At 40.0% G+C, this 22,704-nt stretch overlaps 1 protein-coding gene across 4 annotated transcripts in view; it reads right to left on the bottom strand.

Moving 5' to 3' along the window:
- Window positions 1-18,151, bottom strand: part of TESK2 (testis associated actin remodelling kinase 2) — a 136,235-nt gene extending 118,084 nt beyond the window's left edge. For all 4 annotated transcript variants that reach the window (XM_052636823.1, XM_052636824.1, XM_052636827.1 and 1 more), the window contains exon 1: window positions 17,858-18,151. The gene's annotated coding sequence lies outside the window, so the exon portion shown is untranslated. The remainder of the gene's footprint in view (window positions 1-17,857) is intronic.
- Between the last annotated feature and the right edge of the window lie 4,553 nt (window positions 18,152-22,704).

The following is a 22,704-nucleotide window of genomic DNA, read 5'->3' as shown; positions in this document are numbered from 1 at the left end:
TGTAACTACAATCCACCAGGCCCTAGGTCATGACATAAAACAGAAACTTAGGTTGAAAGTTGTAAAGGCATTTAGAGGTTAACTAGTCCAATCTTTCCAATATTCATTGGAAGGACTGATGCTGAAGCTGAAACTCCAGTACTTTGGCCACCTGATGCAAAGAACTGACTCGCTGGGAAAGATTGAAGACAGGAGGAGAAGGGTTGACAGAAGATGAGATGGTTGGATGGCATTACTGACTCAATGGACACAAGTTTGAGCAAGCTCCAGGAGTTGGTGAAGGACAGGGAAGCCTGGCATGCTGCAGTCCATGGAGTCGCAAGGAGTCGGACATGACTGAGCAACTAAACTGAACTGAGTCCAATCTTTCAGCCAATTCAACAATCCCCTCTATTAAAAAAATCAAATGTTAGGTACCCACTAGGTACAGGGCATTGAGATATGTGCTATAATATTTACAGAGCATTTACTATAATCCAGATATTCTTCCAAGTGCTTTATATTTAATATCCATATCAGTCCTATAAAACAGATACTACAGTTGATCCTTGAACATTGGTGGGGTTAGGAACTCTGACCCTCGATGCAGTTAAACATATATATATATATATATATATATATATATATATATATATATATGGTCCCCAAGTTCCTCCACATCCAACCAGTCTCAGATCATGTGTACCATAGTATTTACTATTGAAGAATATATGCATATAAGTGGACCCATGCAGCTCAAACTCATATTGTTCAAGGGTCAACTGTATTAGTATCCCTGTTCTACAAATGTGGAAACAAAGACATGACATGAAGGAATTACTTAACTTGCCCAAATTGTTAGAGCCAAGAAGTGGTAGAGCCAGAAATTCAAATCCAGAGCCTATGTCATTAATCACTATACTATTACACCTCTGCGAGGACATAGAAAACTGAATAAAACATGACTCCATCCCTCCAGGAACTTAGTCTCTCAGGAAAACACATGTAAATCAATAAGTACAATATAGCATACTAATTGTTAGTGACAGGTTAGAAGTAAGGAGGGCTTAATACTTACTGTTCTTACTTGAGGGTGAAGAAGTAAGAAAGGAAATATGTGATTTTAAAAAGGAGAACAAGAACTTTCCCAGTGGTCCACTGGTTAAAAATCTGCCTGCCAATGTAGGAGACACAGGTTCATCCTGATCCAAGAAGATTCTACATGCCACGGAGCAACTAAGCCTGTGTGCCACAACTACTGAGCCCGTGCTCTAGAGCCGACAGGCTGCAGCTACTGAAGACTGTATCAGCTCACACTCTGCAGGAAGCCCATGCATTGCAACTAAAGAGTAGCCCCAACTTGCTGCAACTAGGGAAAGCTCATGCACAGCAACAAAGTCTCAGAGAAGCCATAACTAAACCAATTTTTTTTTTAAGATGAACAGAATAGGAATTCCCTGGAGATCCACTGTAGCCTGGGTTCAATACCTGGTTGGGGAACTAATATCCCTCAAGTCATATGGTACAGCCAAAAAAATTTTTTAATAAAAATCATAAATAAAATGAAATTAAAAGATAAACAAAAAACCCAAAGCAATCTACCGATTTAATGCAACTCCTATCAAATTACCCCTGACATTTTTCACAGAACTAGAATAATTCTAAAATTTACACGGATCCTCAAAAGAGCCAGAATAGTCAAAGCAATCCTGAGGAAAAAGAACAAAGCAGGAGGCATAACCCTCCCAGACTTCAGACAATGCTGCAAAGCTACAGTAATCAAAACAGTAAGGTACTGGCACAAAGTCAGACCTATGATTAGTGGAACAGAATAGACAGCCCAGAAATAAACCCACACACTTTCAGTTAATTAATCAACAAAGGAGGCAAGAATATACAACAGAGAAAAGATAGTCTCGTCAGCAACTGATGTTAGGAAAGTTGGTCATCCACGTATGAATCAATGAAGTTAGAACACTCTGTCACACCATGCACAAAAATAAACTCAAAATGGTATAAAGACTTAAATATAAGACATGACACCATTAAATTTTTAGACAAGAACATAGGCAAAACATTCTCTGACATAAATCATACCAATGTTCTTAGATCAGTCTCCCAAGCTAACAGAAATAAAAGCAAAGTAAACAAATGGGACCTAATCAAACTTATAAGCTTTTGCACAGCAAAAGGAAATCATAAACAAAACAGAAACGCAACCTACGAATTGAGAGAAAATATTTGCAAACAATGCAACCAATAAGGGCTTAATTTCCAAAGTATACAAACATCTCATATAACTCAATAACAGAAAAACAAACAACTCAGCCAGAAAATGGGCAGGGAACTTCCCTGGTGGTCCAGTGGTTAAGACTCCATGCTTCCTTTTCAGGGGCACGAGTTCAGTCCCTGGTCACGGAAGATCACACATGCCCCATACCACCAACTCCACCTCACCAAAAAACAGAAAATGGGCAGAAGATCTAAGCAGACATTTCTCCAAAGAAGACATATAGATGGCCAACAAGCATATGAAAAGATGCTCAACATCACTAATGATCAGAGAAATGCAAATCAAAACTACAATGAGGTATCACTTCATGCAGGTCAGAATGGCCATCATCAAAAAGTCTATAAATAGGGACTTCCCTGGTAGTCCAATGATTAAGACCCTGAGCTTCCAATGCAGGGGGCACTGATTCAATCCCTGTCAGGGTCACTAAGATCTGGCATGGCATGCAGCATAGTCAAAAAACAGTCTGCAAACAACAAATCCTACAGAGGCTGTGGAGATAGGGAACTCTCCCACACTGTTTGTGGGAATACAAATTGATACAACCACTATGGAGAAGAGTATGGAGGTTCCTTCAAAAATTAAAAATAGAACTACCCAATGATCCTGCCATCTCACTCCTGGGCATATATCCAGAGAAAACTATATAATTCAAAAAGATACATGCACCTCAGCAGCCCTGTTTACAATAACCAAGACAATGGAAGCAACCTGAAAATGTTCATTGACTTAGCACCTACGGATATTCCAGTTTCCCAAACTAGAAAAATGAGTCAGATGTAACCATTTACTGAATTGCTACTATGTTCCAAAGCCCAGTCTCTTTCCTGCCTCCTTAGCTGAGATTAGACTAAGAGGTCAAGGGACCATCAACACATACAGGACAAAAAGAATAAAATGAAAAGGAGGCATGTCACACAGGCCAAAGGTGGGAATGACAAACATATCAAAAGTCACAAACCAGTCAAACAAAATGAAGAAAAGTGTCCACTGGATTGGAAACTACAGAGGCCAGAGTTAGCTCAGCCTACTGAAACACTACCACTAGTGAGCTCTCTTTGAGCTCACTAATTCCTTCATCAGCCTGTTCTACTACTGGAAAGTTCTGATTGTTACAAAGTTCCCCCTCCCCACCCCAAGGAAAGAAAAGCATAGAAAAAGCACAGTATGAGGACTTCCCTGGTGGTCTAATGGTTAAGACTCTGAGCTCCCAATGCACGGGGCACAGGTTCGCTCCTGGTCAGGGTACTAGATCCCACAGGCCACAACCAAGACCAGGCACAGTTAAATAAATGTTAAAAAAAAAAAAAAAGAAAGAAAGAAAAAGCATGCCACGATATTCAAATTCCAACTCTGAAGGAGAATTAAGAATATTAACAACCAAAACAATGATACTTGATTGAATCTTGATTTGAACAAAGTAGGTATAAAAGACAACTGGGGAATTTTTAATAAGGACTACTATTAGCTGTTAACAGAAAGTTATTATTAACTTAAGTGTGATAAAGATATTAAGATTATATAAGACCTATTTTTGGAGATACACACAGAAATAGAAGTGAAATACACACAGAAATAGAAGTGAAATATCATGTCTATATTTGTGCTAAAATACATCAGAAAAAAAGATGTAGCAAATTTTACAAAATGTTAATAATTGTTAAGATACTGGTGACAGGTAAATGGGGGTTTTGTTATATTTTTATCATGATAATAACAAAAACAAAAAAGGCTTCAGAAACAAAAGATGATAAACTTTTTTGTCAATTAAAAAAAAAATCAAGCAAATGAATGAAGCACAGAGCTCACAAACACCAACAACAGAAATGGAAAAACCAAATGGTCTTATGTTGTATGAATGACTTCTTGCTGCTTAGAATAAAACTTCTAATAAAGTACCATATACATATTCAAAAAATGTGCTTTCTAAAACAGCTTAGAAACTAATAAAGAACCTAATGTATAGCACAGGGACCTCTATTCAATATTCTATAATGGTTTAAATGAGAAAAGACTCTAAAAAAAGAGTGATTATATGCATATGTATTACTGATTCACTTTCATGTACAGCAGAAACTAACACCATACTGTAACAATGTAACATAATATTGTTAATCCACTATACTCTAATAAAAATTAATTTAAAAAATAAAACAGTTAAGAGGAAAGAGCAGAAAATATACAATGCAAACTGTGCTAGATAATTAAAAAATGACCCAGTGACAGCAAAGATACTGAGATTGAAAAAGCATGTAAAGATAGATAAAATTTCATGAAATGAGAGTAGTCGGGGGGGACGACAATTTTTCTAAAATAACATACTGTTACGTATTATTTAAAACATATGTATGTGACCAAATTAAAACAAGTTTAAAAAATTCTGAGTGAATGATCTTAGGGGTATTAATTAACTTCTCCCCTAATTTACAAATTAAAGGTAAATATTAACTATATTTCACAACTAAGGTCCGTCTAGTCAAGGCTATGGTTTTTTCAGTGGTCATGTATGGGTGTGAGTTGGACTGTGAAGAAGGCTGAGCGCCGAAGAATTGATGCTTTTGAACTGTGGTGTTGGAGAAGACTCTTGAGAGTCCCTTGGACTGCAAGGAGGTCCAACCAGTCCATTCTGAAGATCAGCCCTGGGATTTCTTTGGAAGGAATGATGTTAAAGCTGAAACTCCAGTACTTTGGCCACCTCAGGCGAAGAGTTGACTCATTGGAAAAGACTCTGATGCTGGGATTGGGGGCAGGAGGAGAAGGGGACGACCGAGGATGAGATGGCTGGATGGCATCACTGACTCGATGGACTGAGTCTGAGTGAACTCCGGGAGTTGGTGATGGACAGGGAGGCCTGGCGTGCTGCGATTCATGGGGTCGCAAAGAGTCGGACACAACTGTGCGACTGACCTGAACTGAACTGAGTTGTTATGAAAATTAAATGAGAACATACTAAGGAATTCTAAAAATGCATATATGAAGGGACTTTCCTGGTGGTCCAGTGGTTAAGACTTTGAGCTCCCAATGCAGGGGGCATAGGTTCAATCCCTGGTCAGGGAACTAATTCCCACATGCCACAACTAAGAACGTGTATGCTGCAACTAAAGATCCTGCATGCCGCAGCTAAGACCCAGTGCCACTAATATAAAATTTTTTTAAATGTATATATGAAGCACAAGGCAAAGTCCTAACACACAATAAGCATTCAATAAAAATGAGTTTCCTTTCCTCTCTCTCCCCAACTCCAACCTTAATCCTAGTTCTGGATGCTGCAAGTATATAACAAATTAAGTCTGGTTTTCTTCTTTATGATACCTTTTCAGTTACCAAGTTTTCTCCAGGGCAGATGCATACAAGCCTTTCAGGTCTCCTATGGAACAGGGCATCAAGAGCTTCCTGGTCACCTTCTTTAAAGTAGAGCCTTAATTACCCTCCAAACCATCAAAGCCTCTCTAAAACACAATAGCAAAACATGTACATGATATTACATATGTGATCCAACTAGGAGAGAATTGAGAACTATTATTTCCAATAACCTGTAATCTGGATATAAAAAGCTTTGTTTCCAATCTTTTTTTTTGGCTGCACCATATGGCTTGTGGGATTTTAGTGCCCCAACCAGGGACTGAACCTGGGCCCTCAGCAACGAGACCATGGAGTTCTAACCCCTGGACTGCCAGGAAATTCCTTCTGATTTTCCTTTTTTTTTTTTAAATTTATTTTTTTCAAATCCTTGTGTCATGGACCGACTTTCAATAGACTGCAGTGAGAGAGCTGCTCTGCTACCCACAAAATCCCGACCCAGAAGCAAGTCGTCTACGAATGGTTTAGCACCAGGTTCCCCACAAACATGCGGTGCATGATGGGCAAGAGGCTCATCTTCTAAGTACACCAAATGTATCTAAAATTTTGTATGCTGAAACATGAAGCTTGACACAGGATAAACTCATATTGGACCCTATTTAAATAAGCTGCATGCTAAAGTACTAAGAGGATGTATGAATATGCAGAATAACCTCTATTTTGATAAAATTTCTCTCTTTTTTTTTTTTTTGGCCACTCAGCTTGTGGGATCTTCATTCACCACTAGGGACTGAAGTGGGGCCCCTGGCAGTGAGAACACAGAGTCTTAACCACTGAACTGCCAGGAAATTTCCTGATAAATTTTCCTATTTGAATTTAAGAAGACCACTTAGGTCAGTTAGGCAACTCACCTCTTCTCTTGAGTTAGAAGGCTATTTAAGAGACTGGGGAAAAAAGTCAAGATAAAAGAGGAAGTTAGGTTCCTGGGGTTAGGGCAGGCTCTTCTACAGTTTACATCACAAAGTTGATGTCAAAGGAAAAATCTGATAAAAGGCAAAACAAAATTAGTAATATGAAATATTGTCAAAAAGTATTCACCAAAAATATTTTATATCAATCTTATTTCTCTCCCAAATGTATCATTTCTACTAAAGGGAATACTTTACAGCCATTAAAAGTGACACTTAACTATAAGCACATAAAATATATATATACAAGAATGTATTAACTTACATGCTGTCAGTAACAGAAAAAAAAAACAACTGAAGACAATCCAAATATCCATCAATGGGTTAGGTTAAATAAACAGTAGTATATCCAAATAATGTATTATATAGTCATTCAAAGAATGAGATAAGTTCTATATATACTAACATGGGGAGATGTTCAGTTTCACTGTCCAGTGACCATAGTATGTTGCAAAACAAAATGTATAGTGCAATCTTATTTTTATTTTTTAAATATAATAGTAAACATTAATATATATCCAAAAAACAATTTAGAGGCACTCATATATTAAACTGTCATCTTGGTGGAAGATATGATTATATAAGACTCATTTTTGTATGGAATACATTTCTGTTCAGTTTTTTTTTTTCCACAATTATCTTGCATTGATTTTGCTTTTAAAAATTTAGATTAACAGTATTGTAAAGTAAAAGAAAGTAAAAATAAAATTTAAAAAAAAATTTAGATTAAAAGGTTAGAACTAAAAATCACCCTTTTATCCCTACCACCACAGGAGCTTAAATGACATGAGACGATATTTACAATATATGTTAAATGGGAAGAGGGAAGGGCAAAAATACAAAACTGAATAATCAATAATTATATAAAATTATGCACTGGAAAAAAGGAATTATAGCAAAGTGATAATGTTGTTTTGGGTGGAAATGTATGACTTATTCTTTACTCTTACTCTAAACTATCTGTAATACTATATTGATAATAAATATAGCAAAATGTAAATAATTTCACAATCAATGTATAATGAACCTGAGTCTCTGAAAACACTCAATTATGAGTGTATAGAAATGCAAATATAAAAGAAGTAGTAATTCAGTTAAGTTCATATTAACTACAGCATGCATGCATGCATGCTCAGTTGCTTCAGTTGTGTTTGACTCTGCAACCCAGCAGGCTTCTCTGTCCATGAGATTCTGCAGACATGAATACTGGAGTGGGTTGCCATGCCCTCCTCCAGGGGCTCTTCCCTACCCAGGGATCTGCATTGCAGGCAGATTCTTCACCTACTGAGCCACCTGGGAAGCCCAACTACAGCACACTACCTGGCATTTCTTCTACTTTCTGATAGGGATTTGCTTCCTTAAAAGATTTTCTTTCTGATTTAAATTCAGGAAAAAAATTCCAGTTCAAAAATAAAAATGTATTCTTTAATGTAATTATGGAGCTTTAAGAGGACTTTTGCAGGGTGTTTTTGGTTTGTTTCGGGAGGGTTTTTTTGACCATGCCATGCAGCTTCCCCCAACAAAGATCAAACAGAGTGCCCTGCACAGAAAAATAAGTTCTAACCACTGGATAACTATTAACAAAAGGTATTTGCAAACAATGCCTATTTTCATGGGTCTTCACTCTGTGTGTGTGCATATTTTCCAAATAAAGGGTCATATTCCAGTCTGAAATGTTATTTGTTTAGATACAATTTTGATAACATTTCTATTATTTCACAGGCATAAAAGATTTCAACATCATTTCAGACTAGAAAGAAGGAAGCACTGAAGAAAGTGGGGAAAACCACTAGACCATTCAGGTATGACCTAAATCAAATCCCTTATGATTATACAGTAGAAGTGACAAATAGATTTAAGAGATTAGATCTTACAGAGTGCCTGATGAACTATGGATGGAGGATCGTGACACTGTACACGAGACAGGCATCAAGACCATCCCCAAGAAAAAGAAATGCAAAAAAGCAAAATGGCTGTCTGAGGAGGCCTTACAAATAGCTGTGAAAAGAAGAGAAGTAAAAAGCAAAGCAGAAAAGGAAAGATAGAAGCATCTGAATGCAGAGTTCCAAAGAATAGCAAAGAGAGATAAGAAAGCCTTCCTCGGCAATCAATGCAAAGAAAGAGAGGAAAATAACAGAATGGGAAAGACTAGAGAGCTCTTCAAGAAAATCAGAGATACCAAAGGAACATTTCATGCAAAGATGGGCTCAATAAAGGACAGAAATGGTATGGACCTAACAGAAGCAGAAGATATTAAGAAGAGGTGGCAAGAATACACAGAACTGTACAGAAAAGATCTTCACAACCCAGATAATCACGATGGTGTGATCACCCACCTAAAGCCAGACATCCTGGAATGTGAAGTCAAGTGGGCATCACTACAAACAAAGCTAGTGGAGGTGATGGAATTCCAGCTGCGCTATTTCAAATCTTAAAACATGATGCTGTGAAAGTGCTATACTCAATATGTCAGCAAATTTGGAAAACTGAGCAGTAACCACAGGACTGGAAAAGGTCAGTTTTCATTCCAATCCCAAAGAAAGGCAATGCCAAAGAATGCTCAAACTACCGCACAACTGTACTCATCTCACACGTTACTAAAGTAACGCTCAAAATTCTCCAAGCCAGGCTTCAACAATATGTGAACTGTGAACTTCCAGATGTTCAAGCTGGTTTTAGAAAAGGCAGAGGAACCAGAGATCAAATTGCCAACATCCACCAGATCATCAAAAAACAGAGAGTTCCAGAAAGGCATCTATTTCTGCTTTATTGACTATGCCAAAGCCTTTGACTGTGTGGATCACAATAAATTGTGGAAAATTCTGAAAGAGATGGAAATACCAGACCACCTGACCTGCCCTTTGAGAAATCTGTATGCAGGTCAGGAAGCAACAGTTAGAACCGGCCATGAAACAACAGACTGGTTCCAAATAGGAAAAAGAGTACGTCAAGGCTTTATATTGTCACCTTGCTTATTTAACTTATATGCAGAGTACATCATGAGAAACGCAGGGCTGGAGGAAGCACAAGCTGGAATCAAGATTGCTGGGAAAAATATCAATAACCTCAGATATGGAGATGACACCACCCTTATGGCAGAAAGTGAAGAAGAACTAAAGAGCCTCATGATGAAAGTGAAAGAGGAGAGTGAAAAAGCTTAAAGCTCAACATTCAGAACACTAAGATCATGGGATCCAGTCTTGTCCATGGCAAATAGATGGGGAAACAGTGGAAACAGTGGCTGACTTCATTTTTGGGGGCTCCAAAATCACTGCAGATGGTGACTGCAGCCATGAAATTAAAAGATGCTTACTCCTCGGAAGGAAAGTTATGACCAACCTAGACAGCATATTAAAAAGCAGAGACATTACTTTGTCAACAAAGGTCCGTCTAGTCAAGGCTATGGTTTTTCCAGTGGTCATGTATGGATGTGAGAGTTGGACTATAAAGAAAGCTGAGCGCCGAAGAATTGATGCTTTTGAACTGTGGTGTTGGAGAAGACTCTTGAGTGTTCCTTGGACTGCAAGGAGATCCAACCAGTCCATTCTAAAGGAGATCAGTCCTGGGTGTTCATTGGAAGGACTGATGTTGAAGCTCAAACTCCAATACTCTGGTCACCTGATGCGAAAGGCTGACTCATTTGAAAAGACCCTGATGCTGAGAAAGATCGAGGGCAGGAGGAGAAGGGGATGACAGAGGATGAGATGGTTGGATGGCATCACCGACTCAACAGACATGGGTTTGGGTGAACTCCAGGAGTTGGTAATGGACAGGGAGGCCTGGCGTGCTGCGGTTCATGGGGTCACAAAGAGTCGGACACAACTGAGCGACTGAACTGAACTGAACTGAGACGGAAGCAAACTTCAACCTGTAACAGTTCACACAACACATGACAGTTTAAAAAAGTCAACATTTATGATGGTTAAAAGAAATTCATTGACATCTGTTGCATATAAAATATCTTAGCTTGGTATTCAAAGCCTTTGCTCTGCTAAAACTGGCCTAATTGTTATACCCCAGATTTAACCCTTCTTTCAGGTGTAGCTTTCCCCTCCTAACTCGGCTTAAATGATGTTCACCTCATTCAGCTGTTGTATTCAACATCTTCTTGGTCTTCCTAACTTTACTGTCACACCTCTCCCAATTTACTCTCCAAAACGAGTAAATCTGAGAATTTTTCATGTGTGACACAAAGGCTCTTATTTGGCCCCTCCCCACATCTCCAGCCTCATCTATCTGTATTCCTTTACCCACAGACACAATCTACTACAAACATAGAGAACTATTTGTAGTGCCCTACTCATACTTCAGTGCCTAGAAGGAATATTCCTTCTCTCTGGCATGTTTTTCTTGAGCTCTTCTACGTGGCTCTCTGGGGATCATCTCATATGGGAAGTGTTCTCTGAGTCTTCAATCTCTGCTAGTGCCTTGCAATCTCTTGCTAATGCCTTGCACAAAGCTCTGTTATAATAGTTATCATACAGTATTTTAATGGCTGCTTATCTATCCCTTTCATTGGACTATGAGCTCCATGAGGACTTAGACTTGAACTTACTCACCTCCAAATGAGTATGGCATAAAAATATTAATATTACTGTATGAATAAAAATTTACAGTGGGAATAAAGTAAAATAAATAATTATGTCATTGAAATTTCATACCTTCTATATAAAAACATATTCATCCATTCATTCATTCAGTCAACAAATATTTATTTAGCACCTTAAGGGCCAGGCACTATGCCAAGCCATACAGAGCTAGTGATGACAATATAGACACATACACAAAAAGAATCCTGAGAGTCTTTGAATTTGGGGAAGATATGAATAATTTAAAATCATCTCTATTTCCCAATTCCTTCTTAACGAACATGCATTAGTTTTATAATCTCACACACATACAAAGTGAAAGGTCCTCCCAAATTACAAATTCCTACCAATCAGTAAGAATATAATGCCCAAAGTAAATAATGTGCAAATTTGCGAACCATAGCTAATGCAAAAGCAAAACAATTTTTAACACCTTTTAGACAGATTCCAGTTATACCTAATACAAAAAAACAAGATTAAGTACGCAAAAATACTTCATGATTTCCACAGTGCCTACTTTCGAAAAAAAAAAAAAAAAACCATGCAAACTGTCCAAGAAAAACACTGACCACAAGATCAATACCATCCTAGTTTCCCACACTGCAGAAAAAAAAAAAATTGTCATCCTATTCCATTTAATTGGAGGAGGAAATGGTAACCCATTCCAGCATTCTTGCCTGAAGATCCCATGGACAGAGTAGCCTGACGGGCTATAGTCCACAAAGGTGCAAAGAATCAGACATGACTGAACAACTAAGCACATTCCATTCAATGCAGAAGAGGTGACATCCTCCATACAATTTGTTCAGAAGACAAATTAACAAACACCATATTTCATCTGTATAATGATTTACAGTTTACAGTTCACTAAGCACTTTGACCTTTACAACAATTCTGTTTTCTTATTCCCACTGGACAGATTAAAAAACTAAGGGTTGAGATGAAGAAGGTCTTTCTAACTATGACTCAAAACCAAAAGTCATAAAAGAAAGGACTGATAAGCTTATCTACATAAAAATCTAAAAGTTCTGCATGGGAATAAAAGAAGTCAGAAGACAACTGTCAAAATGGGAAAATATCTGCAATACTTCAGACAAAAAAAAATTTTATTTTATCATCTTATCATACATATATATGATACACAGTACATAGTACACATAGTATTAGTCATTCAGTCATGTCCGACTCTTCGGACCCCATGGACTGTAGCCTCTGTCCATGGAATCCTCCAGGCAAGAATACTGGCGGGAATTTCCCAATCCAGGAATCAAACCCAGGTCTCCGGCATTGTAGGCAGATTCTTTTTTTTTTTTTTCTTTTTTTTTTTTTTTGTAGGCAGATTCTTTACTGTCTGAGCTACCAGGCAAGCCCATATACATATACAAATACGCATATATTACGAATCAAGAGAAAGAGATTTACAGAACAGTAGGAAAGAGATCTATGACTCAAAAGAAAAATAGGTAAAGAATTTAGACACATATTACAGAAATATGAGTGATCAAACAATAAAAAAAAAAATCCTTGATCTTAATAACATAATATTTTAAAACTTAAAACTACTGTGAGCTATCATTTTTCTCTATCACACTGGCAAAAATTCAAGTCTGATAACAGCAAAACTGACATAACACTGATAACACTGATCACACTGATCCTAGAGCCAGAGTACTTAGCTTGAGTTTCTGCCACAGTAGCTGTGTGATTTGGGCAAGGCATTTAAATTTTCTACTCATTAAGCATTCTTCTGAAAAATGGAGATAATAATTGTACCTAACCCAAAGGAGGTTATTAAGATAAAATGAAGTAATGTATATAGAGCACTTAGTATCTGGAACACAGAAAGCACCATATAACTGTGATAACAGTTAATGTTGGTGAGTGAACAGGCAACATACATTTTGGAGCAACCCCAAAGGAAAGCAATTCGGCAATATATTTCATAGTTATAAATGCATATATCGTTTAACTTAGAAATCCCACTTTCTACAAAGTCATCCCACAAGTGGCCTTACACACGTGTAAGATGGCAGGCATATGTTCAACGGTCTCCATCACAGAACTACTTATAATATCAAAAGACTAGAAGCAACACAATAAGGAACTATTTGACTAGAAATAAATTATGATACATCCATTCAATGAAATACTATGCAAAAAAAATTTTCTTTTAAAAAGCAGGAGTTCCCCAATGACCTAGTGGTTAGGAATCTGGGCTTTCACTGCCATGTCCCAGGCTCAATCCCTGGTTGAGGAACTGAGATCATGCAAGGTGAAAGATGTGGCCAAAAAATAAACAAAGGGTAAGAGCAAAAACCGTAAAAATAAATTACATTTTAAAAATTAAAAAAGCAGAAACTATGTACTGAACTGGAAAGATCTCTAAGATATATTAAGTAAAAAAGTAGTTTGGGGGTAACAGTTTCAAGGTGCAGAACAGTGGGGACCATGGACTAACTTCTGCATGAAATGTAGAAAAAATTAGATTACATATCCATATTTGTAAGCATTTGCCTAAAGAAAGTCTCAAAAAATGTAAAGAAACTAGTAAAAGCAGTCAGGAAGGGAGCATGGGAGGACTAGGCATAGGAGTGAGAATTTTGCTGCTTACATAAAATATATAAATGGGCAACTAACTATTTGAATGTATTACCTTTTCAAAAATTAATTTTTAAAAAAAGCTCAGAGCATACAAACTTTGCCTACAAGCATATAGTTAATTATAACAGGATGAATTACAATTTTTTCACACTGTCTTTCTGAAATTTTCAAGAATGTAAGATTTAAAAATTATCACAGGACTCCCCTGGTGGTACACTAGATAAGACTCTGCTAGCCAATTCAGGGGCACAGGTTCAATCCCAGGTCTAGGAACTAAGCCCATGCACTACAACTACTGAAGTCTGTGTGCCACCACAAGAGAAGCCACTGCAGTAAGTCCGAGCACCACAAGAAGAGTAGCCCCCAGCCGCAGCAACTAGAGAAAGCCCGCGCAAACGTAAAAAAGACCCAGTGCAATCAAACATTAAAAAAAATAGTCACAAGTGAGACTTCCCTGGTGGTCCAGTGATTAAGATTCTGCATTTCCACTGCACAGGGAACTAGCATTCCATATGCCACACGGTGTGGCTATAAAATAATAATAATGATGATGAAGTTTTTAAAAATAAAAATAAAAATTATCACAAGGAAGTTTTTCTCTGAAACAACCACTCCCTCAACAAAAGTAACACCAGTGTGACCACACTGAAGTCATCTCCATATGATGACTTGGAAAATATATATAACAATGTGAGTCTAAAATATTCACCATCACCTACACTATTCAGTGCAATAATTGGGCTTCATTTCCTGGAAGACAAAATTCTCATAAAAGCCCTTATCATAGGTTTCAAATTCCAATACAACATTCATTTTGCAGAAAAATGAAATATACGACACAGGAATTATATTCGTAAAAACTTTCACATGGAGAAAGAATCATTAAAGCAAGTCAGCTTTCTACTCTAAATAAGCTGGAGGATGAGTACATATAAATATGAAAATGTGTAACTTTGGTTTTACAAATAAGTACAAAATGTTACTGGGGATAATGGGTTGGAGAGTCCTAGCCTAGCTTCTCAACATACACACTTTTAAACAGAACTAAACAGGCCTGAGTTCAATCCCTCAGTCGTGCCCGATTCTTTGCGACCCCATGGACTGCAGCATGCCAGGCCCAAAATATTCCAAATTACAAAAGACTGTTTGAGACCACCATCCCAAATATATATATACCTGTATGAGAGAATACATCATACATCGAGTGTATCAAGTATCTGAGGATCTCAACATTAATTCACATACAAGCACGCAAGTACATGTACCACCTAGTACTTCTTTTGAACAAGTGACAAGGAATGTCCAACTCAATTTTGGGTCCCTTGGGGTTTCCCTGGTGGCTCAGTGGGTAAAGCGTCTGCCTGCAATGCGGGTGACCCAGGTTGGATCCCTAGGTCAGGAAGATCCCCTGGAGAAGGAAATGGCAACCCACTCCAGTGAGCCTGCAAAATCCCATGGCCTGAGAAGCCTGGTAGGCTACAGTCCATGGAGTCGCAAAGAGTCGGACACGACTGAGCGACTTTACCTTTAATTATGAGCAGCCCCGCATATAGGACCCAGCATCTCCTCTGTTCCACTTCCTGCTTCATAGTGAGCAACTACGACATCCATATTGATGACATAATATCTGTCATGTCCCTTATCCTCCCACTAGTTCAATAATCTTTATTCCCCTTCAACAGCATTGAGACAGTTACATCTTGTTTTTAGTTTTTACCTTGAAACTATATTTATATTGAACTCACAGCTTTCTCATTTTGTATCTCTTACAAAACCTAGTCTTCAACTACCTTTCTGATTATCTCCTTATTCTCCAAGTACACTAGCCCCAGTGAACGTTTTATTTCTTATAGCCCCAGCTTGGACCCTCAAAGTCCATCACATCTCCCACACTACCATTAGCAATGTAAAATTACTCTCCATTTTATCTTTCTTTCTTGTAAATTCCACTTCTGGATCCACTCAATCATCTTTTTTGCCCTCTTGCTCTTAGGCTGCTGAAGAAGTATAAAATCCATGGTGCTAGGCCCCATAATTATAAATATTACTGGACCTACATGTGGTTAGCAATTTTTTGTTTGTTTAATCCTTAATCCATCCCTCTTTCATGTTCCATTCAAGATTTCCAAGGCCATAAAACTCAAGCCAGAAACTCATAGTTCCTTCAGTCTTCGAAGATAATTGACTTCTCCACAGATAACTGAGCACAGCAAGAAAATAAGACCACCTTTAAACTCGCTCACTTTCCTTCCATCCAACCACATCAGTATCCATACTTAATGTCTATTCTTGTGGTGTCAAAACATGAAATGCTCAACATATTAAAATTTCCCCTTATAAATAAAGTTTCCCTTCAACCTACAAAACTGTTTCATTCATACTAAGAAAAACACACATGTGCCATAGTGGAAAGAACACAGGTTTCAGAACTAGACTTTTTTCAAATTCTTGCCTATAGCCTTCCCAACTATAAAAGAGGGATACTGCTGATATTAAACAAGGCTGTTGTGATCTATAAAGCATCTTTATGATACGCAACCTATAGAATAACCTCAACAAAGGTGTTTCAATACTATCAGTTTTCCTTCACAACCACAGACAGTTGTTGAACAAGGAATTTTACTCACTGTTCCACATTTGTTTCTCAGTCCATCATGATCTGATTACTGCCATCCATCATTCCCACCATCAAGCTATCTAAAGTGTCTTTCAAAGAAAACAAATGATCTCCTAATTACTAAATTCAGTGGTTTCTTCCTAATTCTCATTATACTGGTATCATACACTGATAGTTACCCTCTCCCTTCCTGGGATCCTTTCTTCCTTTGGCTTCCATCATAATGCCACTCTGTTCTAGTTCTTGTCCCATTCTTTTAACCTCTCTTTCTCAGTCTACTACCCTACAAATAATGATATTCTTCCTGGTCCACAGCCCTTTTCATCTCTTCTTTCAGCATTACCATCCCATACTAAGGCTTCAAATATCCTGCATATATTCTTAGTTGACCCTCAAATATATGTATCCAGTTCCAAACTCTCTCCCAACTTTCAGACCCAAATTTCCACAATACTACCTGAAAAACACCTCAAACTAAACTTGTCCAAAACCAAATTCATTCCCTTCCCTCATAACTGCTCCTTTATTCTCTATTTCAATTAATATTACCAATCCATCCCATCAGTCACGTTAGAAATCTCCCACTAATTCTCTCCACTTTGTTTTGAGAGCACATGGAATTGCATACCATTCTCTTCACTCTCCTCTGACTTGGATTAGCACATTACTTTCCAAACTACCTAGGCTGTCTGCCTCCAAGTCTTCACTTTGAATTCTTCCTCCATATTTTCACCAGAGATAATCAACCATACCAAAATCCTGTTTACAAAAGCTTTAAAAGCTCCCCATACCTACGGAATAAAGTCCAAATTATTTAGCAAGGTTCCCCACCCTGCCCAGAGGGATAAACTGACAGGTTTTTATTTTTAAATTCAACAAACCCGGTTTCACTTCTAGCTATATCTGAATACTGGCTTAGTCCGGATTGTTCAAAGAAAAGGAGAAAAGGCAAAGGAGGGAAAAGGAGAGATTGGGATAAAAGGGATGACAGGGGAGGACTGAAAAGGAGCTAGTAGTGCCTGAGGGGAAGAAAGTATCTTTCGAGGGTAGAAATGGATGAGGGAAGATTATGTTTGATAAAAGTCTGAGAGTCCAGATCTCCGTCCGAGCCGACAGGGTGAAGCTTAAGGTCTCAGACACAGGAGTTCTCCGAGGAAATGAAGCAGTCCTGAGTCTCTAAAGTGGGAAAAGTGCCTGAGAGGAGTCGGGGACTGGGTAACATTTATGAACGAACTTCTCATGGGTTCCGGGCCTCTGAAGAGGGCAGAGAGAAGGCGCGGGGGCAGGGGGGAGAGGGGGAGCTGTCCCGGGACCCTGAGGGAAGTGAAAAGAGTAGGGGAAGGGGCCAAGGAGTGTCCCCAGCCGCTGAGAGAAGGGCCTCCGGGAAGTGAAGGACTTCTGCCAGTGCTAAAACACCCGAGCACCAATGCTCCGGAGCCCAGGCGGGTAGCAGCCGCGCGCGCGGGCCGGGTGCCCTGGGTTCGTGCCCCACGCGCTCTCTTGGCGTTACCTGAGGCAGGACTGAGCAGCGAGAGGGGTGCCTGCGCAGGCAGGAGGGGGAGGCGAAGGCAAAGAGGGAGCATAGTAGCCCTCACTGCTCGGAGGCGGCAGCGGCTCTTAGCCTGCGGAGGCGGTGGGGGTCCCTCTCGCAGAAGCCGGCGACTCGGCGGGGCCAGCGGCGGCGGAGGGCGAGGAGGCTACTGCCATGACCCCCCCAGTCGGGGTCGCTCCCTCCGCTTGTTCGGCGGGGCCAGGAGGATGATCCGGCCGGAGAAGCAAAGAGGGCAGCTGGGAGCGCCGCTAGGCTCCCTGGCCGCGAGCGACTGAAACGCCTGCCCCGCAGGGCAGGGGAGTTTGGGGCGGGGTTTAGTTAGCCCCGCCCCTCACCTCAAGCCCTCCCTCAGAACAGCCAATCAATCGCTAATCCTTGAAAAAAACGAGCTGGTGAAATTGCCCAATTAGCGCTAGGAATACCACGTGGTATGAGGGCGGGCACAATGGGCGTTCAGAGAAGCCAATCATCAGCCCAAAGCTCCAACTCTGGAGGACTAAGGGAGCCAATAGGAAGAAAGTAGAGGTAAAAACAGAAGAAGCAGTGTGTGGAAAAGGCGGAACCAAGGGCGGAACCAAGGAGGAGGGAGGGAATACACCTGGGGGAAACCCAAATCCAGGAGCCTCTCAGAGGGCGGGACAGTAAACACAAAATGGGCCAATCAAAATGCCAAACATATAAGCTCTTGGTAATTGATAAAGCCAACAGAAAATGAACTCGACTGGCGCGGCTTCTGGGTTGGAGAAGAAACAGCTGAGTAAGAACTATCTGAGTAGGCAAAAGCTGTACGAACGCAGAGTCCGACAGGATCTCAGTGTAGTGTGGGGAAAAAACTGATGTGAATATTAGCGACTTGAGATAGTAAGAGCAATGAATATAAATGCTGAGCGAGTAACTCATCTAAACTAAGAGATTCGATTTGGTGAGGGCCTCTTGGAGGAGGGAACCCTTGAGCTGGCTTGAAAACAGGGCAAGGAATAGAATTTTGTTCAGCTGTTCAACAGGTACATATTTCCTCTTGTTTTCCCTATGCCTGAACCTCAAGCAGTCATAATCTCATGCCTGAGCAGATTGGAATAGGATGAGAGCTTCCAGGGGAAAAAAGCAGGTAAAGAAACAAAGGAGTATGGACCTTCTTGCACCAGTGCTCCCTAGGGTTGGAGACCTCCTTTCTGACATCTTTAGGCTTGCCTCCTGCAGGGTCTTCCTGCTGGGTCTTGACAGATGAGTGGAATTTGAATAAGTGGAGTGGTGTGCATTCTTGATGGCAATAGTGTTTAAGAAAAGGGACTTCCCTCGTGGTCCAGTGGCTAAGATTCCACAACTCATAATGCAGGGGGTCTGGGTTCAATCCCTGATCAGAGAACTAGATCCCGCATCCCACAACTAAGAGTTCCCATGCCACAACTAAAGATCTCACTTGACTCAAATAAGACCCACGTACAATCAAGTAAATTTTTTTTCAAAAGAAGTTTAGGCTTCCTAGTTAGCTCAGTGGTAAAGAATTTGCTTCCCAATGCAGGGGATGCAGGTTCATTCCCTGGGTCAGGAAGACCCTCCCTAAAAGAGGAAATGGCAACCCACTCCAATATTCTTGCCTGGAGAATCTCATGGACAGAGGAGCCTAGCAGGCTACAGTCCATGGGGTCCCAAAGAGTTGGACACAACTGAGCACGCACACTGTGAGTTAGGAGATAAGAATGGAGAAAAAGTTTAAATGTGAGTTCAGTTTAAGTGCCAGACTTGTCCTTTCTTTTTTATGCTGTGAGAATTATCAAAGGTTCTTTAGCAGGAGAGTACCTTAACAGGATACTGTTATAGAAAGATGGATAGCTCACAGGATCTCTAAAGGGAGAAAAGAGATCAACAACATTGGCCCAGTTTCCTTGGCCAAAAGCCTTTTCTGTATCATTCTTCTGGCAACAAATCATGTGCTGCCACCTGGTGACAGTTCAAATACCATTGTTCCACATTGCTATGGCAGCCCTGGCACCCTTACAAACCTGTCTTCCACAGACATTGATGCGAAAGAGTTGATAAACAGAGCACTGGTAGCAAGTAGATTAAATAATATCATTATGCCAGATGTATCACCTCCCCAGTGAAAGATGTAAAACACAGGGTTTCCTTGCCCTGCTTCAGTAGGAAGATGAGCCTTGATGGGAAGGTTTGGGGGGTTTTGAACAGCTTATATTTGACCCAGGTCTGATTTTTGTCATTCCACTCTCATTAATCTCCCTAATGCTGAAGGGAAAGAAACCCTGAGGATTGCCTTATAGCTATTCAGGTGTCAGAGGCCCACTCTTCATGACTTGACTGCTAGTTAACTCAGGGCCTTGAATGTACCCCATAACGGGAGATAGTTCCTGCCCTCCTCACCTCAGCCTTTTATTATGCTTTTGTTTCAGATAACTGTCTCCTCTTCCTAGCTAGATTGAGCTAAGAGCTGGGAGTCCACTGCACACTTTTGTTGTTGTTCAGTAGCTAAGTCTTGTCTGACTCTGCAACGCCATGGACTGCAGCACACCAGGCTTCCCTGTTCTTCACTATCACCTGGAGTTTGCTCAAACACATGTCCATTGAGTCAGGGATGCCATCCAAACATCTCATCCTTTGTCGCCCTCTTCTCCTCCTGCCTTCAGTTTTTCCCAACATCAGGGTCTTTTCCAATGAGTTGGCTCTTCACATCAGGTGGCCAAAGTATTGGAGCTTCAGTTTCAGCATCCGTTTCTGCCCTACTCACCCCCAGCCTTTTATTGTGCTTTTATTTCAGGTAACTGTCTCCTCTTCCCAGCTAGATTGAGCTAAGAGCTGGGAGTCCACTGCACATCTTAGCTCAGGACAAATACATACCAGGACTGGTATGCATTAAGTTCAAGAAACATCATCCACTTGTGTTAAGCAACTATACTCCACTAAAAATTAATTTAAACAAAGGAATGCCTTTGAGTCAGTTCTGATGAGGTGGATGAACCTAGAACCTATTATACAGAGTGAAGTTAAGTCCGAAAGAGAAAGATAAATATCATATTCTAACGCATATATATGGAATCTAGAAAAATGATACTTAAGCATTTACTTACAGGGCATAAATGGAGAAACAGACATAGAGAATAGACTTGGAGAGAGGGAAGGAGATGGCAGGCTGTATGGAAAGAGTAACATGGAAACTTACATTACCATAGTAAAGACAATGGGAATTTGCTATATGGCTAAGAAAACTCAAACAGGGGCTCTGCATCAACCTAGAGGGGTGGGATGGGGAGGGAGATGGGAGGGAAGTTCAAAAAGGAGGGAATATATGTATACTTATGGCTGATTCATGTTGAGGTTTGACAGAAAACAACAAAATTCTGTAAAGCAATTATCCTTCAATAAAAAATAAATTATAATGTTACAAAAAAGTTTTAAAAAGAAAAATCCACTTAGTGGATAAATAACATTATTTTGGCTATGTTTAGCAGAGGAAGAGACTTCATGAGACCTCAGTGAGATGCTACTACTTCTAGGGAAATCTTAGGATGCACTGTCCAGAATACAAAGCCCAGGTAAGGAAAAAGTAAAGCTTCCCTTACCTGCCTAGGAAGACATCCTTTCCAGAGAGCATCCAAGCGGAGGAAGGATCAGAACCAATAGCTAAAAAGCATTTTTTAATATAACAGGAAATATCAGAGTATCTAACTCCTAGTAAGTACTGAATCATAAAATTTGTTTCGGTTAATAAATACAGACATGTATATTTACTAGGCTACAATTCAGTCTAAACTATTTTTTTACTAGAGGTCCCAGTCAAAAAATCCTGAAAGCCACTGGATTAAAGGTTGAGGCTGAAAGAACGACCAAAGAGGAAATTGCTACAGAATCACAGCCTGGGCTGCTGAGGATGAAGAGATATAAAGGGGCCAGAGAGAGCCTCAAGAGGCAGGAGCTGAAAGAAAAAAAAAAAAAAGAGGACTCCTTCTATTGCCCAGGTCAAGGGCCCACCAGAATGTCTTGTCCTCCTCTGCATCCCCACAACAGTACTGCCCCGAGCACTGGCCTACCTCATTCTACCCATCAGACTGGGAGATTCCATCTCCTTCTGTAAGGCTCGGAGAACCGCACTCTGAAAATGACATTCAGGGACAGCCTCTAGTGGACTGACAAAGTTTATTATCCAGCTGTGTAGTTTTATGGTCTCAGGGAACAGAGCATAAAGCAGACTTGCACGTAGCCTTTCTCGATAAACTTCAAAGCATTCAAGCATAAAATACAGTTCCCACTGCCCAAGACATAACATAGCTTTGGCGAAACTCTAAAGGGAGTCTTATCATGAAACAACAGTCCTTGCTCCCAGAAACAGGTGGTCAGAAGGAAGCCTCTGAATGCTTCAAGGCCAGGCGTATGACCCTTCGTCATCCGTTCCCAGCCTTGGGCACTCAGTGAACGTTCATAACCCTTTGTTATGCTCGTTCCAGCTTCCAACCTTCGTGATGAGTGGAGCAAATACATTTTCAGTATTTGCTTAAAGCCTTCCAGCTCCTCCACATCCTTCCAATTTCCACTGAGCACAGGGTGTGTACTCAGAAGATACAATCATAAATGCCCATGAACTTGGATTTCAGAGAGGTGGCAGGAAGCAGTCAAGTAAACAGGAGGAAGACAAGGTACAGCTGAGCCTATCCCATGTGGGTGCTGATTCACAAACACAGGAGTTCAGTTTAGTCGCTCAGTCGTGTCCGACTCTTTGCAACCCCATGAATCACAGCACACCAGGCCTCCCTGTCCATCACCAACTCCCGGAGTTCACTCAAACTCATGTCCAT

Source organism: Budorcas taxicolor, chromosome 3 (genome assembly GCF_023091745.1).
Source record: "Budorcas taxicolor isolate Tak-1 chromosome 3, Takin1.1, whole genome shotgun sequence".
Lineage (NCBI taxonomy): Eukaryota > Metazoa > Chordata > Mammalia > Artiodactyla > Bovidae > Budorcas > Budorcas taxicolor.
This window is presented reverse-complemented; position numbering and strand designations above follow the sequence as displayed.